This window comes from Stegostoma tigrinum, chromosome 11 (assembly GCF_030684315.1).
Source record: "Stegostoma tigrinum isolate sSteTig4 chromosome 11, sSteTig4.hap1, whole genome shotgun sequence".
Taxonomy (NCBI): domain Eukaryota; kingdom Metazoa; phylum Chordata; class Chondrichthyes; order Orectolobiformes; family Stegostomatidae; genus Stegostoma; species Stegostoma tigrinum.
Window position 1 is genome coordinate 43,654,069 of NC_081364.1, and position 26,033 is coordinate 43,680,101.

General features: G+C 42.4%; 1 protein-coding gene across 2 annotated transcripts in view; it reads left to right on the plus strand.

The window, feature by feature from the left end:
* The first annotated feature begins 11,662 nt into the window (after positions 1-11,662).
* tafa4b (TAFA chemokine like family member 4b) overlaps positions 11,663-26,033 on the plus strand; it is a 313,786-nt gene continuing 299,415 nt past the window's right edge. The window contains exon 1 of one of the 2 annotated variants that reach the window (XM_048548249.2): positions 11,663-12,423. The gene's annotated coding sequence lies outside the window, so the exon portion shown is untranslated. Of the gene's footprint in view, positions 12,424-12,712; positions 12,820-26,033 lie in introns of those variants that run through there. The other variant, XM_048548250.2, reaches the window with a different exon arrangement.

Here is a 26,033-nt window from a genome sequence, read left to right on the forward strand (position 1 = left end):
TGAGTAATCGGCCAAGTCCAGGAAGTCCCATTCTGCGAGTGTGAGGTCGGGTATGCAAATCGTATTGTGGCCTCCTGAACTTATTAAATCTGACCCTGCATGCTGAGACTGAGTACCTGAAATGAACACTACAAAAATGACATCCCACAGTGAAAGGGGCACAAACTGCATCAAAAGTGAAAAGCTAGCTGTAACATCAAGCCGAGGACTACCTGCAGGTTTAGCGTACTGCTGTCAGTAGATGGCGCCGGAAGACTCTGATGAAGGGTCTAGGCCCAAAACGTCAGCTTTTGTGCTCCTGAGATGCTGCTTGGCCTGCTGTGTTCATCCAGCCTCACATTTTATTATCCAGGAAGTCGGTCCATTTTCAGCAGTATTTGCAGTAATTTCTGAGACTGGTAGAGTTTCACTGTTGTGTTTCGTCTGTGGGTAATTTTAGCTACGTCTGGAGATTCAAACATAAGGATACCTATAGCATCAAGTTATTATGCACGTCTCGGGAGAAATGAGCAAAACAAGTATAAGGATAACATGTAAGCTACGGATAGTTTATCTCAAATCAGTTACGTAGTGACTTTCCAGCCGGGTACTCGGAGCGTCCCCGAGACGTTTCCAAGAGCAATGAACCAACATAAGGAAAAGTGGGCCTGATGCTCCAGCACACACTTCATTGCAGGTTTAGACCATTTGGATGCTGTTCAGCTGCTCCCGACTCATTATAAGGCACAGCATTAATTTTCATGTTGTCAGATGGTGCAATGAGCCGAGTGGACAAGTGCACAGGCTCACAGCTGCGGGTGTGTGGACCTTCTGCACGAGAGGCTCCAGTATCTGCCGTCTCCCATTCTGCGAGTGTCAGAGGTCGGGTATGCAAATCGTATTGTGGCCTCCTGAACTTATTAAATCTGACCCTGCATGCTGAGACTGAGTACCTGAAATGAACACTACAAAAATGACATCCCACAGTGAAAGGGGCACAAACTGCATCAAAAGTGAAAAGCTAGCTGTAACATCAAGCCGAGGACTACCTGCTGGTTTAGCGTACTGCTGTCAGTAGATGGCGCCGGAAGACTGCACAATGGTGAACTGTTCAATGCAATGCGCTCTCAGATAAACATCTCACAAGTGCAGGATGGAGCGAATTATGGTGAAATTAAGCAAGTTATTTACCATTCCATTGCTTCACTTGCAAACTTCATTTGCAAACTTGAAGAAACTGACGATTCTTGCTGAGTATTTACCGAAATATTTGTAGCTATTGACGAAAGGCAACTTTTAGATAAACACAAGTAAACATCGCGTCTGGAAGCATTTGTTGGGGACACTTATTTGAGGGTAAAGGGGTTTAAGGTTATTCAAATTGGGGTACTGATTCTGAGCGCACACAAATTACCTGGACCATGAAAAGCGTTGTAGCCGCTAGAGTGTCGGCTCATTCCAGATTGCCCCTGAATCTAAACTCTTGGTGTTTCAACTATCCTCGGCTGCCCCAGCAAATTTAATTTTTCATCGGATCTGTGTTCGCAAGGCATTTTGGTTGCTCAATATTCAACATCAAAGCGAAACATGTTAACAATATATATTGCTTTCACATGAACAGTTAGTGATAAAGGTGGGTTATTCGTTTGGTCAGAAGAAAAGACAATGTAGTGTCTAAATGGAGAGAAACTTCAGAATGCTAAGGTGCAGAGTGGTCTGGGTGTCCGAGCTGAAAACTAGCTTGCAAGTACAGCAGGCAGTAAGGAAAGTAGGTGAAATTTTGACATATATTGCTAAAGCAGAGCATAAAAGTAGCTTTTGGTCCCCGTTTTTGATCATGGATGTAGCTGTGCCGAACGCGGTTCTGAGGAGGTTCACTCGTCTGGAGCCAGAGAATGAATGGCTTGTCTTCTGAAGAAAGATTGAGCAGTTTAGGCCTACACACTCTGGAGTTCAGAGCTAATGGGAACTGCAGATGCTGGAGAATCCAAGATAATAGTATGAAGCTGGATGAACACAACAGGCCAAGCAGCATCTCAGGAGCACAAAAGCTGACGTTTCGGACCTAGACCTTCATCAGAGAGGGGGATGGGGAGAGGGTTCTGGAATAAATAGGGAGAGAGGGGGAGGCGGACCGAAGATGGAGAGAAAAGAAGATAGGTGGAGACGAGAGTATAGGTAGGGAGGGGATAGGTCAGTCCAGGGAAGACGGACAGGTCAAGGAGGTGGGATGAGGTTAGTAGGTAGGAAATGTCCCAGGTCCCAAGATGACTTTCCATATTAAGCAGAGGTTCACCTGCACATCTGACAATGTGGTATACTGCATCCATTGTACCCGGTGTGTCTTCCTCTACATTGGGGAACCCAAGCGGAGGCTTGGGGACCGCTTTGCAGAACACCTCCATTCGGTTCGCAATAAACAACTGCACCTCCCAGTCGCGAACCATTTCAACTCCCCCTCCCATTCTTTAGATGACATGTCCATCATGGGCCTCCTGTAGTGCCACAATGTTGCCACCCGAAGGTTGCAGGAACAGCAACTCATATTCAGCTTGGGAACGCTGCAGCCCAATGGTATCAATGTGGACTTCACCAGCTTCAAAATCTCCCCTTCCCCCACCGCATCCCAAAACCAGCCCAGTTCATCCCCTCCCCCCACTGCATCACACAACCAGCCCAGCCTGTCTCTGCCTCCCTAACCTGTTCTTCCTCTCACCCATCCCTTCCTCCCACCCCAAGCCACACCTCCATTTCCTACCTACTAACCTCATCCCACCTCCTTGACTTGTCCGTCTTCCCTGGACTGACCTATCCCCTCCCTACCTCCCCACCTATACTCTCCTCTCCACCTATCTTCTTTTCTCTCCATCTTCGGTCCGCCTCCCCCTCTCTCCCTATTTATCCCAGAACCCTCACCCCATCCCCCTCTCTGATGAAGGGTCTCAGCCCGAAACGTCAGCTTTTGTGCTCCTGAGATGCTGCTTGGCCTGCTGTGTTCATCCAGCTTCACACTTTATTACTCTGGAGTTCAGATGATTGGGAGAAAATCAAATTGACGATACACAATGCTAAAAAGGATTGGCAAAGTAAAGGTAGAAAGGATGTTTCCTTGTGTGTGGCAATTTAGAGTAAGAGATCACAGATTTAGGTCAAGAGGTAGCACATTTAAAACAGAGGTTAGGAAAAATTACTTCTGTCAGAGGATTGTGAATCTGTGGAACTCATTACGTCAGAATGCACTGGATGCTGGAACATTGAGTAACTTTAAGGAGGAGATAGACAGATGCTTAATGAGTAAGGGGTTGACAGGTTAGGGGGAGCAAGTGGGACAGGCTGAGAAGAAATCAGCCATGGTTGTATTGAATGGTAGAACAGCTTCAGGGTCTGAATTGCTTACTCCTGCTCTTAATTCTGATGTTCCTGTGTTCTGATGGTCTGGTTCTTCTCGCCCCTGCAATGAAGGCAATATACCTTTGAGTTTCAAATGCTAACTATTAACATACAAAATCCCAGTTTCCAACCATCATCTCTGGTAATCCCTTTGTGTCTTACACAACATACCTGCTGTGAGCAATAATGGACTAAAGTCAGTGACATAATATCTTTACTGTGTTCCATTCTCCATTTGGTTGTAACAAGGTTACAGACTTTCTTGAATTAACAAAGGGAGTTTATTAATTACTATAAGTCAGAAGAATTAGTAACAAATAGAAAGAGGCCTAACATGTCCACACTGGTCATGAAACATCCAGCTATGTTAACTACAGATAACAGTGGGAGAAAGATCCCCTGAGGTTTGTCCGGAGGGAGGAGGGTAACTTCTTCAGGGTAGGCATCCCTATAGGGGGCTTTGCAGTGGGGTTAAAATTGTATTAGAGAAAATAGAAAATGTAGATGTTTCAGGGTAGGCATCCTTAGAAGAGGCTCCCTTGTGAAGCCTCTTCTAAAGATGCCTACCCTGAAACATCTGCAGTTCCCATTATCTATCCATCTACGTTAATCCCATTTTACAGCACTTAGTCTGTAGACTTGTATGCTATGACATTTTAAGTGCTCACCTAAATATCTTGAGAGTGCCGACCTGTACGACCCTTCTAAGTGATAAGTCCGGATACCCACAATCCCCTGGTTGAATTTTATTTCCTCAAAACCCCTCTAAACCTCTTGCTTCTTCCTTAAAACTGACCCTAGTTATTGTCCCTTCTGCTCAGAGGCAATGCTTCTCTCTATCTACCCTGTCTATGCCTCTCCGAACTTTATACGCTTCAATCAGATACCCCCTCAACCTTCTCTGCAATAAGGAAAGCGACCCCAACTATTTAATCTCTCTTCATCGCTAAATCACTCCAGGGCAGCATTGACCTGGTGAGTCTCTTCTGCATCCTGTGTAGTGCAATGTGAGAGAATTTGTTTTTGTTATCCTGACTCCCTTTGTCTGGTTTGCAACAGTTGGAGTGAGTGAAAGTCTTTGCACAGGGGTAACTAAAGGATTGTTCTTCAACCGTGACCATCATCATAGCATGCTAATGCTCACACACGGGCTAGTACACAAGATTCAGTCCCATTCACACACCCCAGTGGAATTTGAATTGGCTTTTGAAATCCCATCCTTATGTATTCTTCAAAGGGAAAAACACAAAATGTTTCTGTAGTTTGGGGAATAATCCAGAGTGATTGTCTTGTTGTTGAGCAGTGGTAATCAGCCCATCATTATCATTATGCCACAAGACATCACAGCCCAATCTGAAGTTTCTGAGACATCTTTAGGTGTTAGATCTCATCAATGTCATGCAGACTTTTCCTGAGTTTGCACATGTACTTGTCTCTGTAGCAATCTTTTTTGGAATTAATGGCTAAAAGCAGACATTTTACTTTGATTGTAACATCATCATTGTTACCACTAAATTATTTTAGAACAAAAACAAAATAGACATGACAAATGCATAAATGTCACAAATGAAACAACTATTACTGTGATATCATAACAAATAAGTAACCAAATAAGTAATAAGTCTCAAGGACACTTGGGGATAGTCAATAAATGCTGGTCTAGCCAGCACCACCCACAGAGCAAATTTAGTGACTTTTCTGTTGTTCCGAAGAAGGGACACTGGACACAATATATTACCCTACTTTCTCTTCGCAGATGCTGCCAGATCTGTTGAGTTTCTTCAATAATTTTTGATTTCGTTGTATTATTTTGGCTGACTTGTTTTTCTCCCTTACCTGAGAATGCACTTTGGGGCATTGTGATGACATGAATCACACTGTATTATTTATGTATGTTCTTTCTTTTTGAGTTAATTGATCTCAACCAGGATGGTGGTATGATTACAGAAGCTTACATCAATACCCCGGGGTAAGAAGGAACAAATTGACCAATGTTTATACTTTGATTACTACTTATTAAACCTTGCATGCGGCACATGTTGGGTGTGTAATATATAGTTGGCAATGATATCTGACGTGATAACCAAGCAATGTTCACTCTCCAGGTTTCACTGCATCAGGCATCAGAAAGTGATTGGTGCCTGTGGAACTGAAACCTACTGGAAGTTAATACTTTCAGATTGGTAGAAAAAATGAACAAAAACATAATTACACTGGTTTGATCAGCATTCTGTGAAGGACCTTGTAACTTTTTTTACATTAAATATATTACATAAATGCATGTGGTGGAAATATATCTTTTTTAGATACGTACAAAAAAAATGTGCTGGGAAGGGTCCTTTGTACCTTTGAATAGAATGTTTTGTCAGATGCTTGGTGTTCTGAAAGTGTTCTGCATGTTAGACCATAATCAGATTTTGCTATTTCCACTGTTAGGTGTATTTTTAAAATTGTTATTTTGTAAGACATAGCTGCAAGAAATTAAATATTTTTCTTCTTAAAGAAAATGTCATTCTAAAACACAAGATTTTTATTTTTAACTCAAGTTTCAAAAGTCCCTGCAATGTAGTCTGTTAGGTACCTTGGCTCAACATATAATTTGACATGAGAAATGTAATGTATCTCTATTGGCTGCCCATGAAACACTCTCTTCTAAACCTTTTGGACACAGCAAGACCTTGTCTCTCAGTCATGCCTCAATACTGCCCTTTGGAGTTTTCTAAATTTTGCTCAGTCAAGTCAATGTCCTCACTGAATGACCATATGATGTAATGGGTTATTCCTGATACTACAACAAAAAAAAACAAAGTTGCTAGAAAAGCTCAGTGGCTCGGCAGTTCTGAGGAAGGGTCACCAGACCTGAAACGTTAACTCTGTTTTCTCCTTCACAGATGCTGCCAGACCTGCTGAGCTATTCCAGCAACTTTGATGTTATTCCAGATACTGCCCATGTTTCTGAGCGTACATTAAATTCAGTTAGATTTTACAATTTTGACTTTTAATAAATCAGCATTCAAGTGAAGGGATCGAATGTGATGCCATTTTGTTCAGTTATTCCACTAATTATATACATTAGCTCAGATTTTGTCATGGTACTTATAGCAAACTGTCAGCATTTGTTGTCATTGATCAACTGAAACAGATGGCAACTCTGCAGTAATTGTGGAATAGCATGGAAATCCAGAATCTGCTATTTGTGATTGTGTGCATCTCCAGGTGGATTGCTGAGGCACTGCTAGACTGCAATCAGTGGGTAATGTTATGAATTGACTGGAATGTCTGCTGTTAAAAACAACTTGAAAGAAAAGCCATTTTTTATTCATGTGTAAGTGAATTTTTAAGAGTGTGCTAACTTCACAATTGACAAACCTAAAAATGCAAATTTTATATATGTGGAATATTAAATTTCTCCCTAATATTAAAAAATTCCAGACGTATTTTTAAATATGTGTAAGAAGTTTGCTTGAGTTTATTTTGCATCAATCATAAGGCAACCCTAATCGTTTAGCTAGTTATCTGACAAGTTAAATTAGAAATGAAGGACGTTAAATGGTTTTAACTTGCTGGTTTGCAATGCGATTGGCTGCTTAAGTGATTAACTTGCTGGTCTGCCAGGATATGTCTTTGAGTTTATAAACTTCCAGCTGGAATGGTGAAAACGACAGAGGTTGCTAGATCTTTGAGAGTCCCAGACCATCAGACATGTCATAACACATCCAGAGAATACGTCATTTGAACCTGGAACTTCTGCATCAACAGTGGGGGGAATCTACTGCCACACCAAAAGACTCTTCACAGGATTATTATATCTGGAACAAAATGGTAATAAGCGAAGGTCCAGACTAACATCACTTCACTTTTGGGCTCCTTCAACCTTCCTCCTGATGTCCCAGAACTGTTACCTTACAGTGAGAGGGGGAAGTATAGGAGGAAACAGGGAAGGCCCCAAGGAATTTAAAAAAATTCCAAAGACTGGTCCTTTTCTACAATATTTCCATCAATGTTTTATTCAATGCAAATCAGACCAGTTGTTAATTGGGAAATTACGCTGGGAACAAGGCATGACAATGAAGCGGAAAAATACAATCATGCTGCGTTGCAATGATTTCTGATTTGGTTAGGCAGAGGACATCTGGGATTAGTACAATCTAATTTGAAGAACTTTCAGGGGAAATATGATGAATCGAAATGGCAAGCCAGATGACACTAGCTATTTACAATGGGAACAGCAGGCTCTCTGAATTTGGCTTGCTTTAAAGACCAAGCTCCTTTAAAGGGGACTCCATCCAGCCAAAGCGCTCTTTTCAAATGCTCTCAAAGTTGTATAAATCGTTCGAAAAAGAAAACACAAAGCAGCAACTCCGAAACCAGCTTCAAATGTAATCCTGGGGCTCCTTGGAATGATCGCACGATCTTGTCTCAGTTGCTGCTTGGCCAAAAAGACTCCCCCGGTGCTTCCGCCGACTTCAGCAGCAGGGTGAGAGGGGAAGCCCTTTACACTCGTTGTAGGAAAAATTAATTTTGAAAAAGAACCATTTAGCTGGTAGGGCAGGGGATGACCCTCGTGCATCAACAGTATTTACTTTTCATACGACTATGTGGAAAGCGAGTTGGTTCACTGGGCTCACTGTGCGGTATACACGGAGTGGGGTTACTGACTTTATAGATATTGAAAAGGAAGGACTCCAGGAAAGAAAGGGTGCTTCTTAAAGTAATTTCAGAGATTCTGCAAGAGGGTCAAGGCACAACAGTCGTGTTCATACTCGAGTGAGAGGGCTGATCGTTGGCCGATGTTAAAAATGTAGGGACGTACATTTTGGTTCCAATAGTTGTCTGCAGCGGTCGACGCAGCCTCCTCTTACAGATGCACCCTGTTGGTAGGTAACATAAAGCGTACATTATGCCAACAAATAAACCTGCCAAATAATCTAACAGAGATAGTAGGAACTGCAGATGCTGGAGAATCAGAGATAACAAGGTGTAGAGCTGGATGAACGCAGCAGGCCAAGTAGCAACATGGGAGCAGGAAGGCTGACGTTTCGGGCCTGCACCCTTCATCAGATGCTGCTTGGCCTGCTGTGTTCATCCAGCTCTACAATTTGTTAACTAATCCAACATGCCAGTGGGTTTTCTGGGAAGGTGATGTCAGATTTTGAAGTTTAGATTTATGATTCTTTAGAGATCACCCCGGCAGAAAATGGTTTATGAAAACAACAGGCAAGAGGATGTGTGGTTTGCATGATAAATATTTAATCAGCGGAAAGTCTAGTGAGTTGCAAAGCGGTAGCAGAGAGCGAGGAGATAGGTTTGCGGTACTATCAGCTAAAGTAGTGGTGGGTATTAATGTGGGGGGTGGGGGGAGAAAGAATAACCCTGGTTTGAAAACACAAAATCAGAGATATTGCTCTTAACTTTTGCTCTCCTGAGGCCGTTCAGCTTTTGCTGTGCATCCTGTTGAAGCTTCTAATCATTTCCCCGTCAACTGAAACAGGGTATAAATTGTAACTAATGGAATTATTTGTACTGAAAGGAAGTCCATATTTTTGCAATCAATATTGTACATAGAACACAACGCAATATCTGAATCCTATTGTGGGAACTTAAATATAACCAGATATATTTTTATAACGTCTCAAGTGAAAGCCATTCTGAAGATATGGATTAAATCACCCAGCGAGCATCAATGGGCAAATTCATTGTTACTGTGCTCCCTTTCTCAACACTAGGTTGTCAGCCACTACCACTGTGATATCGATTATTAAGTAGACATTGACAATCAGTCACCATTACAGTACTGTATATCGGTTATTAAGAAGGCATTGACAGCCATTAATACTGAACCTTTTTAGCAACAAATCCCCCATGACTCAGTATTCACACGGCGCTGCTATATCGATCATCAACCGGTTTTGTCAACTTTGCTTTTGTGGCTTATTAAAAATATACTGACCACCACTTATCAATACAGTACTGGTCAGTAATACCAGATTGTCAGTTACTAGAAGTATATTGCTAGTGACCAATACTGAATTGTCAATCAGTCATTGATGGCACTGTCGATTATTAATTCTATATAATCAGTCACTAGTTTTGAATTGTCAATCAGTTTAACTATATTGCCAATTGAAAATGTTGGCTGCCTCTAATATTGAATTGTCAATCAGCATTCACTTTACATTACAGTTATTAATACTAAATTGTAATCATTCGTGAAATGCACTTCATTCATCAATCGTCAATGTTCACCAAAAATGAGTGCTTGGTTAAGAATATAATTTTCATGCAAAAATAAAATTATTGTTGCCTTGTGAGTCCTCCATTCTGTATCTATGCAATTCTAGTTCTCGGCAGCTAACATTTGGTGCATCAGCTTTTAGCTGTTTACTTGATGGGCTTAGTAATGTTAATTAGCTATTAATGTTGTATTACAGTCTAGTGCTGAATTTTGCCAAAACATGGGGTGGCACAGTGGCTCAGTGGTTAGCATTGCTGCGTCATATCAGGGTCTGAGGTTCGATTCCGCCCTCGGACTACGGTCTGTGCGGAGCTTGGATGTTCTCCCCGTTTCTGCGTGGATTTCCTCCGAAAGTCCAAAAGTGTGCAGGCCAGGAGGTTTGGCCATGGTAAATTACCCATAGTTTCCAGGGCTGTGCAGGCGAGACGGATTGGCAAATGAAGGGCTACAGGGATAGGGTGGGGCTGATGCTCTTCGGAGGTTCAGTGTTGTCTCAATGGGCCGACTGGTCTGTCGCCACACTGTAGGGATTCTATGTCCGAAGCTTTTAGTTTATACTACATGAGGTTTGCATTGCGATGTCATTGCGAAAATAATACTTTGATGCCAAACGTGTTTCTTGCAATAAAATAGCGAAGCGAGACCGTTGTCAGGAAATACTGAGATGAGACATTCCGGAGAGGCGCAGAAAGGGTTAATTCCGTCTCTCCGATCCACACACTCTGTGCTCCGAGCTGCTGACGGAGGCACTTGCTTGGTTTTGTGCAGGAAGATGGAAACCAAGTCAGAAACTAAGAACCTTCGGGGAATTAATGTCGGCTGCTGAGGTCCGCAACAGTAACTTGAAGCTGTAACGTGACTGTAACAATGTCCACTTCCTAGCATCAGAGGGGCTCTTCATCACAGCTCGCTTCCCTCATGCACCGCCGCCTAAACGCGCGTCTTTTTACATGTCCCAGATGTTTAAAATGTACACATTGCCTGGTAAATCCGGTTAATATTCTCCAACAGATGGCACTCCCCAGCAAGTAGACTTCGGATCAACCGCCTGAGAGTGGTTTTTCGGACATACATTCCCAGTCCCAGTACTTGGAAAGTGTTTTTGAACTTAACATGCTCCTGGAATGGACAGCTCTCCCGGGAGATAGTGAGGTGAATAATGATCGGGTTTAGCTATGTGACCTGGAGCAGACATTCCATAATGTGCTGGCTATCGTCTACTCCTCACGCGTGTATGCTTCCATCCTGGAGATGGGGGTCCAATATGCGACCTTTCTCCCTCAGTGTAACACTGCCCCAAATCTGGTGGTACATGCTTTTATTTTCTGAAAGTATAGTTTCAATTCATTTCGAAGGGGGGAGGGGGCTCCTGACTAATGGTAGTGTCCTTGTCTCTGAGACTTAAGGCCAGAGTGCTAAGTCTCACCTGCTCCAGAAGTGTACAACAACATTTCTGAAGAGGTCGATGAGAAAATATTTACAATTCATCCGGAAGGCCGGCGGGTATGGTTACCTAAAGAGGGGTTCGGAACCATTCCGTGAGCTTCACAAACCCCCCCCCCTCCCCTCCCCCCGCATTAGATCTGAGAGGGAATGGAAAATACACGGAACTGGTGTTTTGCAGCGGAATACGTAAAAATACTGTCCCCGCTCAGAAGCCCGGTTCAAAGCCCCGGGGACTCTGCATTGCTTTAAACCAACTTCAGTCGGAACAACTCAAGCGAGCGGCAACCGAGAGGGCGGACTGACTATTTAAAATGATTTTTATTGATTCAAAAACAAACGTTTAAAAGCAAACAGGAGACGAAACCCCTTGGGTTGGGAAGTGCACGGTTTTTGTGGCGGACCGTAGAGGTCGATGCAGCGCAGGTGGAGAGAGAGCCTCTCACGCGTAGCTGACTCTCTGCTAATCCTCTTGTCCATTTCTAATCAAATCCAGGCAGCTGAAGAGGAGGGAACAGATGGCTTCTGATGCATTTCTTGCTTTATTAGAAGGATAGCCCAAACGAGATACATACATATACATATATCTGTATTAAATACAAGCTCGAAGAGGCAGTGTGTGCAGAGACTGGTCCTGAGATCCAGCTGGAGGGAGCAGGGAGGTGCGGTACCACGTCATTTGGGCGGGAATGGGAGCGGGTTTCTCTAGAATCACATGCCGGAGGTGATGGTGCCGTGCCAGAGCGGGAATTACTGCAGTCAGACTCCATCCCTGGGAAACTGTCCATCCCTATTCCCCCCAAACCTTCCCTCACAGCAGCTCCCCCCCAACCGCCACCAGTCCCCCAGCGAGTGGGATTGTACAAGGCTTTCGAGTGAGTGAGACAGACAAGGAAAAGCTGCACTTCACCCAAAGAACACTCGCCGCAACCTTTTTTATCGCAACTTTTCCCTCCGGTTCTCACTCCTGCTCCCAACCCAAGGAACCGTATGAGATGACCAGCTTTCGGACAGCGCGCTGAAGGAGGGGATTCGGTGGATATTTAACACCTACTGCTCCCCCCCCCCCGCTCTCTCTGTCTCTTCAAAATCAAAGGGACGATCCAACAGGGGGCCCGGGAGAATTAGAGAGCGCTGCAAGGAGCCACCTCGAGGGGATAAGGCTCCCCTCCCGCGGGCTGGGGAGAAGACAGCAACCGCTGTCCCGTTTCTGGAGGCTAGAACATCCACCAGCATCACCACCCCCACCCCCCACTGCGGACCGGCTGCAGCGATGGAGCGGAGGGGTTCATATCTGACAGCCTGAGAGAGGGCACGGGAGAAGGCAGAGCCAAAGATCCAGCGGGAAGACGGAGCGGTGTGATCCGACTGTGCAGGTGAGCCGAGAGGCTATGCACTTGCAGCTAGCCTGACTCCCTACAGCCCCCCTCCCTCCCCCGGGTTACTCAAACAGCCTTTGAATAAAGCAGCAGCTACCTGCCCTTTTGTAAGGCTCGGCGTAGCTTTGATATCCCACCGAGAGAATCAAAACAAAAAAAATCACTTGCGTGTTGAAAATGGAATGTGTTTTTTTCTGTGTTTGGCCGCGCAGAGCCGAGACCTTTTGATTCCTTCTGGCTTGTGCATGGGGTTAGAAGTTGATGGTAAAACTTTTGAAGCAGACTACAAATGTGGATGTAAGGGTCACTTTTGTGTTATCGATGATCGGCGGTCTGTGTTTGGCAAAGTTGAGCCGGGGCGGCGGAGCAGAGCCCTAGTAGGGATGTGTTATGGTGAGTGTCATTGACATTTCATAGCGATAGTGGGCACGTCTCTGTACATCTCACCAGCGATGATCCGTCACCGGCTGTCAGCGTTTGTCTGGAGTCTAGACTGAGCAGTATTTTGTTTTGGAGAAGCTACTTTTGTTTTGTGTAGGGGTGTCCCTAATGTGCGCATTAGCCGGCATTATTACATTTGTCTGTGCCAGCGAGAGTGTTAATGTGTTGTGTTAGTTCTGATAGTGTGCGTCTATGTTGGTGAATTAGGGTGTGTTACTGTGTGAATTAGTGAGCCCTGGTGTCAGTGTTACTGTGTCAGTATGTGCATGTTCGTTGTATGTATGTTAATGTGCTCGCGTGTGTCCGTGTAAGTTTAAATGTGTTGCTGTGTTAATGCAGTGTTATGTGTAACAGTTGTGACAGTATAACGCGCGTGTGTTACTTAATGAGAATATAGGTGCGTGCCAAATTCTTTGGATATCCTAGACATTTTCAAGTCGACCTATACTCACGCATCTGGAGCAGAACGGACGTGAACCCAGGTCTCCTGGTTCAGAAGTAGGGCCACTGCCACTGCCCACAAGTATTTAACCTGTCTCAGTATTAATCTGGATATGGTTTGTGTGTGGGGAGGGTTATTTTGAGGGTGTTCCATCAATCCACTTTATTACAGTTTAAGCACGCATCTAACTTGTTTTCTGGAGCAATAGATGCAACAATTGACACGAATTGTTAAGAGCTGTAAGCCCTCTCCTGAGCTGGGCTGGAAAATCCGCGAGTTTAGCCGCTAGCCCTGTGGAGAAAGCGCCGCTATACACTTTCTACTCAGTGTGCCGGTCTTTCATAAAATAAAAGTAGAGAGGTGGGGCTGTTAGCTCGCCAAACAAGAACGGACCACTCGCTGCTCCACCAAGGAGGCAGTCACAGCTCGCCGTGTGCAGAACTGCACAGAATGTCTCTGAAGGACCGAGTGATCGCGCCTGTTATTTGTTGGAGCTGCACTATTTTAGGGGAGCAGAGGAAATAGACCCAGGAGGTGATCAGCATTCACAGCAAGGGACTGTGCCGCTTTACTCCCCCATTGAGAGCTGCACGAACTGCCAACAGAGTGCTTCAGGGCAGAGAGAGAGAGAGAGACGAGTTCGGTGTCACCCTCAGACTGTACCTGTGAAACTGCACTCTCTCATAGGTCGTATCAGCTGGCGCGCCTCCCCTCCCTCTGTCAAACCATCCATCCTTCGGCTGGTGGGAAATCGGCTAACGGCGACACTTTCTCATTTTCACTCTAACCCTCCTCACTCCACAATGCGCTTGGGCTCCACTTTTAAACCTTCCACAGTCCCCATGACCGTATTCTGTGCGATCACTATTTAATGCCGTTTTTTTTGTTTCTTATCCACTCCTTCCTTGCTCTTAATCGTTTTTGCGGTTGACGGGTTTGTCAATGTATTGCTCACACCGCCCTCCAAACACACACATACACAGAAACACACACACAAATACACACACACATTCTTAAACGTAAATAACAGCGCGCTGTTTATTCCGGAATGTAGCTCACGCCAGTCCCTGCACACCCGGGCAGAAAACACTCATGGCAGGCTGCGCGAAATGCTTTTGATTTTGTTGCTGGGACACGTTTCACGAGGAGCGGGTGTACTGTCTAAATCCAGGCCGAGGTACTGGAGCAAATCGGCTCACTATTGATCCGGCCTCGAAAAGGATGGAAATAAATTGAAATCCTCTCTAATCCGATTTCATCAAAGCTGAGCTCCTTGTTGTCACTACAATCCATCAATGGTCTATACTCGGCGGCAGTGACTCAAGGCCGACAGATCCTTTCCTTTGGGGGATTTGAAGAATTGTTACAATCTGGATCTGAATCTATTCGCTACATTTGGTACACATTGATATGTAGCAGATCTGAGAACATGGGTCACATAGGCAATTCTAACATTAATGACAACATGCAACTGTCCCACACACACTGCATTATAATTCCAAATAATGCTAGCACACGCATGCATAGCCACATAGTCCAATACCACCGAAGCTGCACAGGGGTATCAGACCTATGAGAGAGTGCAGTTTGACCGGTACAGTCTGAGGTTGACACCGAACTCCTCTCTCTCTCTGCCCTGAAGCACTCTGTTGGCAGTTCGTGCCGCTCTCAATGGTCACATGTGTATGTTACACTGACGAATGCTGTGTTCGTGCACAACAGATATCTATTGCCTTCACAAAGTCAAGCAATGCATAGGAGCCAAACAGCAACTATCTTGAGATTATATATATATATGTATAATATAAAATTCCTGGCTGCCCTCGATAATTGCAGCTTCATTGTTCAGTGATATTGACGTGTCTTCAAAAGATATAGCAGGTAAATTAATAACGTTGAAGCCTGTTCGCCCTTAATCTGGGCCTTAGTCTCAAACTTTTTACGGCCCCACTTCCCCAATGTCGCTAGGCTTGGACGCCCGGGAGCGTATTTGCCGGAAAATTTTTAAGCACCATCGCACCGCGAGTGTGTTCTTAGTTGACATGATTCCCAAAGGAAATCGCCTTCTGGTTTAAAGGAGGTGCCAGCCACAGCCGCTTACAGACGCTGCCGTCGTGTCCTTGCTCATTGAAGTAATCTTGCCGTTCAGTAAAATCCTCTTCACTCGTCCGGGCAGTCCCAGCGTCAGCGTCCCAAACATCAACGTCGGTCTAGTTATTGGTAACTCTGTCAGCCTTCACCAACAATCAACACCGCACAATTCACTCACACCCCTAATTCTACCAATTCCACATCGCGATCATTACTCGTTTAGGCGGACGAAACTCTGATCATAATTAATGCAGAATCAACTGCAAAAGTAGCCAGCTACCCAATGTTCTAACTGGGCAACCGACAATGAAAGAGAGAAGCCACATGAGAAAGCATTCCGTGATTAAAACGGGCACTGAGTTCTGAGTCGCTTTCAGAACAATGCCGTTTGAAAATCTATTTCTGTCAGTATCTGTGGGATTTCAGTAAACTGGAGTAATTGAAGGAGAAAGTTGCTTTTTGCCTGTGCTGTCATTTTAGGGAGGCTCAAACGTGGTGGCCTTTTAAAAAGACACATCCCCTTCCCGCGTGGCAAGCGCTGCAATAAATGCTGGTTCACTATCAGCCTATAGTCCTAGAATTTACCCGCTACTTTCTCATTTTGTGAAATAAGATCCAATAGCGCATGGAGACTCCTATACTTAGATTGTATAATATTACAGCGATACGTTATTCTTCTGTATGCAACGACCGAAAAAAAATGTTGGTGCAATACGTTTATTTGTTCCAATTTTGCACCCTGTGACGGCCAATATTCAGCTTACTCCGTGCCATTTTAATTGCTTGTGGCTTTTGCTGAAGCGTTTTCTCTTCTCGCGTGTGACATTGCGTGATAATATTCGAGCTTTGTAGTGCAGTATTAAAGCCACCAGAGGGAGACGATGTCACGCCAAACTCGACGGGTCTGTTAACCTCTCACGGAAACACACCACTCAGACAGCAGCAGCAGTAGGTGAGAAATAGACAATATTCCCTGTTGATATCCGTCCGTTCGATAGGTTTTCTTTGGCAGGAATTACAGAATGTTTAGTTTCCTGGTGGCTCCGTCTCTGAAAGAACAAGGTACAAAGTCTCGCTCTCTTTACTTTCCCTTGAAATGATTTCTGTTTTGAACGCCGTGGTTCAATCTGCCTCCACCCATTATCTCAAGCAGTGCCTTCCAGGTCCTTACCACTCACTGCAATTTTTCCAATGTCGTCTTTGTTTTTTTTTCAGTAATTAATATCGTCAGCCAACAAATATCTCTAATACTCTCCGCAGACAAGTATTCGTCAGTAGTTCACGACTACTTCCTACATTTTTATCAAATGCGCTTTCTTGAGGTTCGGTTATAAGAGCAACATAGAACATAGAAAAGTACAGCTCAGTACAGGCCCTTCGGCCCACGATGTTGTGCCGTGGAATAATCCTAATCCAAAAACAAAATAACCTAACCTACATTCCCCTCAATTCACTGCTGTCCATGTGCATGTCCAGCAGTCGCTTAAATGTCACTAATGACTCTGCTCCCACGACTAATTTCGATACAGTTGCTTTAATAACACAGGAGTGTTATTAAATAAAGTACGATGCCATGCCACTTAAGGATGTATTAGGTCAGTGCAATCAAAAGTGGCCAAAGATGTAGGATTTCGGAAGTGCCTTAAAGGAGGAAAGTATAGGGAGAGAATTCTGGAACTTGGGTTCTTGTCAGCTGAAGGTGCAGCTACCATCTTCAATTTACACCCACAATTAGTCCAAATCAGAGGAATATAGTGAAATTCCAGCACCTCAAATTTGTCTCATATCTGTTTTTAAATTTAAGTTTCATACACGGGGTGAACTTCATATTTATTTGATAAGTAAGTACCTCAAGAAGGAAGTGCTGACACATATTGTGTGTTTGATAATGCGAAACTCCAAATCAGGACTTAAGAAATCTTGCAATGGTCTGAAACAGAGCTCCCCAGGCCTTTTGAAGAAAGGAAGGTAGAATCTTTTATTCTGTAATGGCCTCAATATCTTAGTAACCTAATGTAATGGGTCTAATATTTCATAACAGTTTTTTCTATAAGAGCAATGTCAAACAAAATGATCAATAGATTCCGAAGGCTTTACCCAGTTGCAGATCCATCAGCTGCCCCGCTGTTTAGCCACAAGAAGGAATTCACAAGGAGCAGGAACATAGATGTCAACATCCTTCAATGTGAGCAGACCAGTCTATACTCTGAGCGATAGTCTGACTGCAGGAGACTGTGTTCTTGTTCACCTGTCACAGTGTTGATTAGCAGATTGACAGAATCTCAGGAAGTAAAAGACTTTCATATTCTCTCATCAGTGTCTCTCACCTGAGTAAATTATCATCCCAGCTCATGCCTCAGTGACTATTAATGTTGTTGCACTTCTTGAATATGAAAGAAATTTGTGACCAAGGTTCAATAACTCATTACTAAAGGATCTTGCTTCTAGAGAAGTGGATTCTAAAGTAAACAACCTTGCCACTGTAAATGTAAGATCTACAATCTCCAATCTTTTATCTGGGAAGCACTCAAAATGATTAGGCGGACATCTTTTTGAATTTACATCGACCCAGACAAGGAAGAGACCTGAAAAAATAATAAATGTGCAAATCATGTTTAAGGATTAAGATAAAAAAATGGAAAGAAATGCAGATGTTGGAAATCATATACAAACACAGAAGTTGCTCGAAAACCTCACCAGGTATGGCATCATCTGTGGAGTGGAAACAGAGTTAATATTTGGGTCCAGAGGCCCTTCTACAAAACTGAAGGTAACTCGGAAAATGTTGGTTTGTACACAGAAGATAGGGTGAGGGGAGGGATTAAGGAATAAACAATAAATAGAGATCAAGCCCAAAGAGAAAGAAGAGCAGTTGGACAGAGAAAGGAGTGGACAACAGTCAGCCTAGGAGAATGAATGTCTGTGAATGAGGAGTGTTTGTGGCTAACAATGGGCAGTGTGGAGAACAGCACCTCTTTTACCACTTGGCAACTCTACAGCCTTTTGAACTCAAAGCCAAGTTCAACAATTTTAGGGTAGAGACACCTACTCCCATGACCTTACCCTAAACCTCATACACCAGGCCTTGTAATTGCATGGTCTGCTCTTACACATAACCCATTATCAGCAACTAATAGTCCCCATTTGCAAGCATTCATTCTTCTAGGCTTACCATTGTCCACTCCTGTGTCTGTCCAAATGTTCTTCTTTCTCTTTGAGCTCTCTCTCCACCCATTATTTACTCCTTACCCCCTCCTGGCCATCCTATCTTCTACACAAAATAACAATTTTTTCATTGCTACCGTCAGTTCTGAAGAAGATTCACTGAACTCAAAATGTTAACTCTGATTTCTTGCCACTGATGCTGCCAGATCTGCTGAGATTTTCCAGCAATTTCTGTTTCTGTTAATGATTAAGTTGGGATAAATGGGATCTACTATAGGACAATCATGACAAGGAAAATTTATGTTTAATTAAACCTAGCAACATAAGGAAACCTACAGTGTTATCTTGAGTATTCATGGATGTGTAACATGAAATGTATTTTTACAATAAACAGACTGGTGCCACATATTGACCACCTGCTTGATTAGTGATTTCGTCTCATACATTGTTCTCCCATACAGAAGTGTAGCATCCCTTCATCTCTCCTTGGATTCCAAAATCCCAGGAGTTGAGATCATTTACACATTGAATGGAGTCTTAGAAGAGTCAAATCTGAATAAGAGACACAATGTTTTAAAAAATGCTGATAAATTATACCTGTACAGCTCATGATAGTTAATAAGAGTTAAACAGAGATTACGATCATTTGGTATTTTCTCAGCAAACTGTTGAATGCTAAGATTACCTTCAGTGTTGTAGTGTCTTTGTCCAAATGGAGCAGAGATGATGAAGGCTTCAGTTAAAGGCCATGAGTGGAATTTGATTGAATATAAGTCAAAAGCTGGTCACCAACAACTGAAAACAGGAGTAACTCAATCAAGTCATTTGGAATATTTTCTGAATGTGTATTTGAGTGTCATCTTGTATTCCCCACCAAAATGACTATTAATTAATAGAGAAAGGTTTGTAACAGCATAAAGATGGAAACAAAACCTTATCAGTCTATGATTAAATGTATTAAATGCTATGATTAAATCATAACATTTTCTGTATCAGATGTCCCTTTTGCAATGTTTTCCTCCTGTCTATGTGAGAAGGCTAAACCTCAAGTTCATGTCTAGGCATATTGTTGATAAGTGAAGAGGTTAAACAGGTATCCACCTATAGCCCCCGGTGTACAATTTTGCCTGCACTTTCTGAAAACTTTTATGATTGACAATGAAGCTGACCATTACTGTGAAGATCAGCACTTGCTGGTTATAAACACAATTCCTTCTCGAAGAAAATTTCTCCCATCAAAAATTTTTAAAAACTCAGCGAAGCCACATTTACAGAAAGCACATATAATCAAAAATTGTGAGATGCGAGGAAAGCCAACATTTATTGCCTATAATTAGTAGCTGCTGACAATGTGGTGTTAAATCCCATTCTTGAACTGCTGTAGTTTGTGTTACCAGTAGTGATGTTAACTAGGGAGTTCTCAGATTTAGACCCAGCAACATTGGAGAAACTGTCATGTATTTCCAAATCAGAATGGTGTATGGCTTGGAGAGGAGCTTGCAAGATGTGGTTTTGTGCCTATGCCCTTGTTCTTTTAGTTGGTAGAGGGCATCAGTTTGAAAGGTGCTGTCAAAGATTCCATAGTGGTCTCTGCAGTGCACCTTTTAATGCCCAAAATATAGAACATTTTATGTTTACCTGAGCTTAAAAATCAAAGGTCATGCAGAAATACAGCTGACAAGTAATGTTAGGAAACCACAAACAAATGCAGTCGAATTCCTGAAATTAGTGAGTACGAAATCCATTCAGATAGCTCTCTAACATTTACTAACAAAATTAAAATGATTAGAATAGTAGTTCATCTTTTATATAAGTTTACATTCAGAACTCAAAGGCAATTACTTTCTATATGGACAGGCGGTAAACTTGAGTAGGACCAACATGTTATTTGAGTTGGTAGAAAGGCTGTAAATAATTTATAAACTTTAATGCAACATTTTGGTAAGTGCTGAAGAAAGGAGGATGCAGATTAATTTATCTGTTCTTATGTTTTTATGTTTCTTGACATTCACTGTTAAAAAAACTGCTCTAAACAAGAAGATAAATCTATCTCCCACTACCTGCAGCATGCAGAGATTTATTTCAGTACATGTGCCATTTATTTAATAAGTTTGAGAAATGCTGTTTACTTACTTCTAATCATAAAATACTTACCATTTCTGAGTGGATCCCTCATAAACATTTCTCTTCATCATTTCAGAACTCTTGCAAGAATGCAATTTTTGACTCGCTATGACAGATATCAGAAGAGCTCATAGACCGTACATCTAAAATTAATGCTCTAAGTTTTCAAACTGGATGTATATCATATTACAAGAGTCTTTGCAAATGGTTGAAGACTGATTTCCTCAAATGTTATAAAAGAACATAAAGATTTTATTAAAAGATCATTAAAATGTGGTCCATACAAAAATAGAACATTTCCAGTAAATTGATGTTGATGCAAACAAAAGTCTTTATAGGTCTGATTGGTTGGTCCATGGCGCCCACCAAGAAAAAGTCGCCACAAGGGAACATTGTAAGAAATAGGGCACTTTCAGCTTCTGCTTTTCTGTTCCTTTATTCTAAGGTTAAATCTTGAACTTTGTGCCCATGCTATGAACCCCATGAGTGGCACTTTGGTTTGAAGTGTGCACCCATGGCTGTTGCCTATACTGCTGGGAATACTCAGTCAGACAGCACCTCCTGAGAGAAACCCAGTGAATATTTCAGGTTGATAGTGAGCCATCACTAGAACCTTCAACATTGACCTGAAACGTTCACTGTTTTTTTCCTATAGCTACTGCCTAACCTGCTGCGTATTTTCAGCATCTTCTGTTTCATGTTTACTGCAAATGCAGTACTTTGCTTTTGTTCCTGTATCATCTCTTTTACACAATGTTCAACGTGTGAAATGAGGTAATAAATTCCCCAGGAGAGAATTTGTTAAAAAGTGCACAGCAGCTCAATCAGTGAATATGGGAGAAATAGACAAATGGTCTGGATTCTGAGAAATGGTTAAATTAACATTATAGTCTGTTTCTAAATCTGATATTAATTATATAGAGATTCCAGCAAGGAACCAGGCAGTGATTTAGTGATGTGCCTTTTAAATATTTTGAACCTGGTGGCTGAATCTGTTCCCTCGATTGGGTTTTGATTAAAAACCATTTTGCTTGAAAGAAGGCTGAGTGTTTCAAAGAAGCTCAGCTCAAGTGAACCAGCCAGGAAATATTTACAAGTCTTGCTGTGAATTATATAACTGAGCTTAATAAAATATGCTTTCACATAGAAAAGAATAGCCACATTTTAGGGTTTTCTGCATTTTGTGATTAAGCGACAAACTTCATTAATGTAAACTTGCATTGAGCAAATGGTTTTTCCACATGTAGTGCAGGCCTCTGCAGACCTGGTGATGAGCAATGTGCCTTTTATCACCTGATAAATTATTTAGCCGAAGCAAAAATTTATAAAAAAAAAGTTAAATGGCAGGGAAATTACTCTTGGCGTTCTCCTCAGTGGAATTGAATATGAAACTGCTGTGCTGCATGGAGCAGCATTCTTTATGAAGCACTTCACATATGGATGGGGTAAATAATGGAAGAAGGCTGATTACTTTCATGTTTATGGAGCTTTTAAGAGTTTGAGTGTCAACACTGATTGAGAATATAATAAATAATCTGAAGTACATTTTCAGCAACTATGCTTCCAGCACTTTGCTGTCACAAGGATACAGTGACTCACTGGAAAACTAATCAGTGGACATTTTTAGATGATAAGGGTGAGGTAAATACCACCCCCCATCTCCAATACTTGACTTCCTTTCTAAAATAAATGTAGTCTTAGTTTCCTGCATCATGTACAATAATTGGTTAAAAGATCAATGAATTGGTATTCTTTCATGTTTCGGAATGAAGGTTATAAAATGCAGTGGGTGATTCTATGGGCTGGTGGAGACTGGGGTTGGGTGGGGCAGGATGTGAGAGTGAATTAATACTTTCTTGCCTGGCATTGATGAGTTTTGAAATGTACCATTTAGGGAACTAAGTGAATGAACAATCGCTCACCCAGAAATAGAATTTGCTAGGCTATTGTGTGTAGTGACATTGTGTAATTGTGTAAAAATTTCCTTCACTTAGCAATTCTAGTTAAACCATACTTGGATACTTTCAGAATGCTCCCAATTTAGCTTGGAACTGAGAAAGTATTCACAATCACACTTAAAATACCACTGGGTACAGCTCAATCTTTTGTATTCAGCACTTCTTATAATGTTCAAGTTAAGTTGTGGTTTCCATAAAGCAGGCCATATCTTTTATAAACTGGAATCTGTACCTTTATTCTCCTGCATGTTGGGGCAAGTGAGCACAGCTTTAACAATTAGCCCCAAGCTGCATGGTGGCTCTGTGGTTAGCACTGGTGCATCACAGCACCAGGGACCCAGGTTGGATTCCACCTCAGGTGACTCTCTGTGTGGAGTTTGCACGTTCTCCCTGTGTCTGCATGGGATTCCTCTGGGTCCTCTGGTTTCCTCCCACAGTCCAAAGATGTGCAGGTTAGGAGCATTGGCCATGCTAAATTTCCCGTAGTGTTCAGGGATGTGTAGATTAGGTGGGTTATGAGGGAATGGGTCTGCTTGGGATGCTCTGTGGGTCGATGTGGACTTGTTGGGCCTAAGGGCCTGTTTGCACACTGTAGGGATTCTATGATTCTATATGGTTAAGTGGGAAGAACATCTGTCTTGTAACAACGTTGTCCTGTCACCTCAAAAGACAGAAAATAGCACAACTATAGCCACGAAAGCAGCTAGAACTACTTGATGTGATGGACAGTATTTTGAATTGAAAATTGCTTTGTATGCTTTGTCTGTTTAAGGCGACTTTACACATACACACCAGGAGAGGGAGTCCAGGGACTGAACAAAGGAATTTTAAAAAAATAAGTGCGGTACAAATTCGAAATGCTTTTTCCCAAATCTTGCTGTTTCTTCCCCAGGACTTCACGAAGATGATGACAAGGTTGAAAATATGAGACACTGCTTTCAGGAATGCAACTTTTGGAAAGTAGTACACAGATGCATGCAGGTCTCACAAAAATATTTTGAGTCAAAAATAAAGTTGCTCTTGGATTTTTGCAGGGAAGCTTTTATTTTAAAGGTTATGATCCTGGGTACTTGTTCATACACCATTGCTGCATTACAGATCAAGTTGGCATGCCTATGCCCAATGTACCATGTTTTCAAGTAGATTTGGAGCCCTTATTTGTATTGTCATGTTGCCTAAAGTGGCAGTGACTCTTCAAAAGCTCAATGGTAAGTTTAGTGGTCACAGATGACATAAGGACAAAAGTGCACTTCTCCACATTGGAGGGCAAAGAATAGGATATTCATTTGTGGGATGTGGGCTTGGCATTTGTTGCCCATCCCTAGAAGCCCTGACGAAAATGATGGTGAGCTGCTCACTTGAATCACTGCAGTCTATTGGTGCGGATACACCCACAATGCTGTTGGGGGTGGGGAGTGGGTGGGGGTCAGTTCCATGATTTTGGCTCAACAACAATGATGTAACATGATATATTTACAAGCCAGGATAGTGACTGACTTGAAGGGGAACTTGCAGGTGATGGTGTTCCCATGTATCTGCTGCCCTGTCTTTTTAGATGGTAGTGGCCCGGAATTTTAAATGTGTTGTCTAAGGACCCTTGGTGAATTTCTATTGTACATATTGCAAATGGCACATATTGTTGTCAGTGACCTTTGGTAGTGGAAGGACTGAATGTTTATGGGTGTGGTGCTAATCGATTGGGCTGCTTTGTCCTGGATAATATTAGCATCTTGTTGGAGCTGCACTCATACACGGAAGTGGGGCACATTCCTTCAAAGCCCTGACTTGTGCCTTATCGATAGTGGACAGGCAATTGGTTGTCTAGAGGTTCCCGCTGCAGTATTCTTTGCCTCTGACCTGCTCTTATAGCCACGGTATTTGTACGTTAGGTCCATTTCAGTTTCTGCTCAATGGTGACTCCCAGGCTGTTGATAGTAGAAAATTCAGTAGTGATAGTGCTATTGAATATCAGGGGGTTGTAGTAAAATTCTCTTTTTATTAGCTGTCTAAATTGCATTTAATATTGATGGGTTGTATCATTTGTTTCTTCCATAGAATGTCAGAAGACAATTGTTTTTTAATATTGTGTATTCCCTGGCCATGAAATTGGTTGTTAGTACTTCTGTTTTGTTGAGTTATAGTCATTTTGTCTTAGGCAGGTGTTACTGTTAGGCGCATACCATTTGATCGTATTGATAACACTACCTTCCATCAGTTTATTGATGATCAAGAGCAGACTCATGGGGCAGTAATTGACTGGGTTGGACACATTCTTCTTTTTCTCGACAGCAAATACCTGTGCATACTTTTCACACACAATGCAGACTGTTGCTGTACTGAGATAACAAGGTGCAGAGCTGGATGAACACAGCAGGCCAAGCAGCATCAGAAGAGCAGGAAAGTTGACGTTTCGGATCGAGACCCTTCTTTGCTTTAGCTGTTGAATATTTTGAATGGGAAATTGCAACACAAATAATCAAGGATTGTTTCTGTAGTAAACTGCACAGCCCTTGAGAAAGACAGAAAGCTGTCTGAGCTCTGGGATTGGAAAGGTTGCTATCACTTTCCAAACCCAGAGCCGTGTAAGTTGAGGGCAGTGACTACTATATTCCAAGTTCGCTTCGAAACTCATTGTTTACATGCAAGCAACAACAGCAGTGTTTCAAACAGAAGGAATGTGTCTGTGGTGATGGTACTTACCCTCTTTGGCAAAATGATGTACTGCTAGGAAATTGCGTAAAGCAGGTGGAAAACACAAATTCTTTGCATATATTTGTTGCTCTTCAGCAAAATCAACTGTGAAGATCATCACTAGCAGAGGTGTATGACACATTGAATAACAACAAAAGAGGGAGAGAATGTGCAGGCAGATGACTTTGAAAATACCTTTGTATCCACTTTCAGAAATAACTTAAGTTGAGCTGGTGGTTTGCCAGGTAGTTTGTCAAACAAGTTTGTTAGTGTTTTCCATCGATTATTATTTCAAATTCACATCCATATTAACAGAGTTAAAAGCATAAGATACTTCATGTAATTGAGAGTGCTTCTCGCACTGTTTATGAATCACATTTCTTGATAAGCATTAGCAATTGGCTTACGACCGCAACAATGGGCAGATGGGCAAACGGACAGAATACATGATCAAAGAACTGAGTTCTGCTTCTATTGAACCTCCCTTTATTCGGGTTAGGTAATATTCTATGACATGTTGTAACCATGCATGTGGATTTGTCTGAAGTCCAATTTTAGAGCAATCATAGACTTGAATATCAGCACCAATGTACAATATGCCTTTAAGACCTTGAAACACAAGTGGAGAATGTTGTAAGATACTTCTATTCTTCTGTAAGCTCAATTTGATGGTCGTCTGCTCCAAGACCAAGATA